Source organism: Apaloderma vittatum, unplaced genomic scaffold (genome assembly GCF_000703405.1).
Source record: "Apaloderma vittatum isolate BGI_N311 unplaced genomic scaffold, ASM70340v1 scaffold6506, whole genome shotgun sequence".
NCBI classification, from domain to species: domain Eukaryota; kingdom Metazoa; phylum Chordata; class Aves; order Trogoniformes; family Trogonidae; genus Apaloderma; species Apaloderma vittatum.
The window spans coordinates 499-4,760 of record NW_009722211.1 but is presented as its reverse complement, the minus strand read 5'-3'; positions in this window follow the sequence as shown (position 1 = coordinate 4,760).

Below are 4,262 nucleotides of genomic sequence, written 5' to 3'. Positions count from 1 at the left end.
TGAAGGAGAACGCGCTCCCTCAACTCCTTCTTGGACACGTTCTGCTTCTTCTGAGGTACCTCACCCAATTTGTACCTGATAGTGCGGTTTTGCTTGTTGAGAGGAAATATGAGGGAGCTTAAGCCACTTAAGAGGAGTCAGAGCCTCAGAATACAAATTTCTTTTTAATCCTCACCTTCCATGTGGCAAGAGTCAAATTCACTCTTGGCTGTTTGTCTCCCCAGTGGTTTATAAACCCCAACATACAGCATCCCAGTTTCAGTGAGGAGGGTGGAGAGTTCTTCCCATGACACAGAAGCCTCTAGACACCTCAAAAGTTAAATCTTCTGGTTTCTGGATAAGGGTTTTGACCTAAAGCCTTGCCTGGTCATTGTAGATTCTTCTCAGTCTGAGCTGTAAAAGATTTTACGTCGGAGAGAAATCCTTGTCCTTTCCATAGAGTGGGTTCTAAGCATGTAAAATGCCTATCTAAAGCTTAGAAGAGACTTTGAATGAGCTCAGGCAGTGCTGGACATCAGATGTATGGGATTTTTGCATGAGATGTGAGTCAGTCCTATTTTTTAAATCCTAATTCAGGGAATATTTAGCTAGAAATACACGACAGTTGGAGCCTGAATGAATAGAGAATTTATGGCCATGTTTATATTGTCTAGGCTTGAATGGCCTTTGGGAACAGCAGACTGATTCTGTCCTTTAAAATGCACCAAAATAATGCTTTGACTGGATAATGGAAATGAGTACCAGGAAAGAAGTCTCCTACTAGCCTGAAATTTCTTTCGACTGAGAAAATGGCAAATCTCATTAGTGTGTGGGTGTGTGGTGTCACCTGCCTGTCCTTATATGAGTGACATTACTGAGCACAGAGTAGCCAGATTTACTGAAGCCTTAGGCCCAGACTGTGGATTTTTACATAAGGACTGAAGAAAGCCCTGAAATTTGTGCTGATGGAGAAAGATAAGATCAACAGAAACTGCATCCTTGAGATAAAAGAATGCCCACCTGAAGAAAGAGAAAGGATCCAATGAGGAACAAGAAGAACCAAAGCGTGGTGTGAGGGAAGGTGAACTTGGACTGTAAGGGTGTAATTGCCAAGGGATTTCTTTAATCGGGATCCCTCTTGGACGGTCCCAGCTCGAGCTGAAGTACACCAACTCTGTGGCAGGACCTAAGATCCAAACTCTTTACAGTCAGAGGCTAAGACTGAATCCAGACGCACCTACACTCCTCTCCATGAGGAAGTTTAGAAAGCAAGGGGGTCCAGTCTGAATGTCACAACTTAGCAGGAGGGTCTTTGCTGACACTTCTGTAACAGTTACGTAGTATACACCTGTGCAGACAACTCATTTAAGACACAAAAGCCTCGAGATCATTATTGAGCTCATCAGTAGTCTGGACACGGGCTCTTGCCCTCACATGTGATTACTCGAATGAACCACGCAGTGGAGCCAGCACCTGCTTGGGAGCCCAGTAGAAGGTACATGATACCTTGGTGGAGTATGTGCAGGCTTACATACCATGATTTGTCAGTCTTTGCAGGACAGTTATTCAATGAACTCATATGCATTTTTAATATTTTTTATTACTTCTATTTCTGTATTAGGGATGATCATGTTCTGTGAGATACCAACATGTCCACATTAGGTAGTAAAACTAAGCATCCTTGCTTAGGAAAGTGTAGTGGACTGATTCATGGATTTTGCCTTAAACATTTCTTGTAATTTTTTACAAACTCCCAGCATGGTCAGAAAACTTATGGAATGTTGCAGAGAGGCGATCTGAAATGCCTCAGACAGTCCTGGCACCGAATATGTAAAGAGATTAGGAAAACTTGTGGAGGCAGGATGGCCTAATCTCTAGCATATCTTCCAAAGAGATGGGACATTCGCACGTGTTAATGATGGGGCTTTCGTACATGTTAATGAGAATTACTGGAATAAGAATTACTGGAAACAATGGAGCGCCTGCATCCCCTACTTTACAATCTGCACGTCCACACGTAGAAAATTGTGTATAAATTGAAGCAAGGAAAAGAGGAAGAAGGTTAAGAAGAAGAAAAAGAAGGAGGAAGATGAGAAGAAAGAAGACAAGGACAGATGCATCCTGAACTCTGCTTTGGCGGGACCAATGCAGGAACCCGGACTGGTGATATCTCCCTCTCTCCCTCTCCCCCTGCCTCCCCCCCTCTCTCTCCCTTTTACCTCTCTCTCTTTCCTTTTCCTTTTCCTCACTAGGTATTGCAAGGTCCATCATACTGTTTATTTGGTTTTTATGCCTAAATTTCTTTCCTGTGTTGCTTAAGTGTAATATTGCCTGACTTAACATTATGTTTAGATGTCCTTTATTATTCCTTGTTATTAAGTTATTGTAGTGCATTGTTTATTTAGCCTTTTTCCTGGATTTTTGTTATATTGTCTGCCCTATCTTGCTTTTGAATTAGAATCGATTGTTGTGAGCCCGATCTATACGTTGTGATAAATTAATAAATGTTTGTGTTTGGACCTTGAGACTCGTCTCACCGTTGTCCATGCCGTTGGTGTATTATGAATCTGAAAGTCACTTGTCCCTCTCTCCTGAGTGGGATGTGACAGGAAGCAAGGAATTTTCCTTCTTTTAGGCCTACTTGCTTCAACTACTCTTTTGTAAACGTAAAGGAGAGCAAATATGGTTTATCTGTGACGCTAAGGTGTAGATTCCGCAGCAATGGAGGGTCTCAGAAATGACAAAAGCAGCTACTTTTGTGTGCATGTTTTTTCCCCAGGTTCCCCACTTTAATGCAAATAGATTCTGCAGTTAATGCAGTGGCCCTGTAAAGCTGTATAATGTGTCTACAACCTAGATCTTAACTCTGTGGTCAGTGAGGTAATGCCTATAATGGAAAAGCATGGCTCCAGACCTATAGCTTATGTGCTACTGAGCAGGATGCTTGCGGGCCCTAACACCTAGCACAAGTGAGTGAACTAGGCAAGGTTTAAACAGAGCTCAGTTCTGGGGTACTTCAGTGGCTAGTAAGAAACACCAAAGAAGAGATTGTGCCAGAGAACATTTCTTAAAAGGGCTTTGCTACATCACTGAAACTGGGATTTGAACAGGAAATCATCTCTTAGCGTAAAGTGATAACATTTCTTTGTTTAGAAATGCAAAAGCTTGCCCCCTTACATTTATTCGTGATGTTCAAAATCCACCACTTCCATTGGCTCCTCTCTGGAGAAGAATTTTTCCACATATTTGCATTTCTCTATGTTTCTGACCTGCAAAGAATGGAAATTTGTCATTGTGAGCTTTTTTCCAGTATGTTTTTGTGCTCCAAAGCAAGAACAATAGGGAGGAAAGGAACAAGTGTTTTTAAAAAGCACATCTTGAGACCTTATGGGAACAGATCTTCAGGCTCTGAAGGAATTCCTGCTTTCAGGGAAGGAAAACTACTTTTTGTCTCTTAGCACAATTATTAATCACAGTATTTGTGAGCTGAAGTGAAATAACTGAAAAAAAAAGAGAAAGAAATTTGAAGTCAAGTAAGAGTTACCTCCACTTCTGTGTTTCTTCTGTTTCCCTATTAATGGTAAAATAAGAACTCTCATACCAGCTCACACAACCTCCCCCATCCACAGGTCTTCATCTTATTGCTAACCAAAAGCACAAGTCATCACAAAAGGCAAAGGAGAAGACGATGAACTCTTCCACTGTCAATCATGTAGGATGGACATCATCAGTTTAAAGTAGCTTTTCCAGCAGCATCTTAAATGGTGATCAGTGTATCTCTTCATAAATTTGAGTCATAGCTTTTGCACCCAACTGTGCATCTGCTTTGGACAACTTCACGTGGCAATAGGTTTCAGCTTCTATTTCTGTGAAAGAGTACTGTTGTCTGCTGCAACTATGTCCCTGAAAATTTCCCTGTATCTTTTATTATGAGACGTACTGAAAAACTGTTTCCTGCATATTTTTTCCTAGTGCTAAAAGTCCTCCCTTTTCTCAGTTGCAAACTTCCAGTCAATTTAATTTATCCTTGCAGCAAAAGCCCTCCTTACCTCTGATGTAATTACTGCTCTTTTTAGAAACTTTTTTCATGCTAGTATATCCTTTTTGGCACTGGCAACTAGAATAACATGCAGTGCTCAAGATAAGATTATGTTGCATCGGTATAATAACATTTCCTGTTTTATTCTCAGTTCTTTTGCAAATAACTCCTCACAATCTGTTTGGAGTTGATGAATATCGGTCTGTTTTCAGAGAAAATCCAAAATGACCTCAAGATGTCCTTC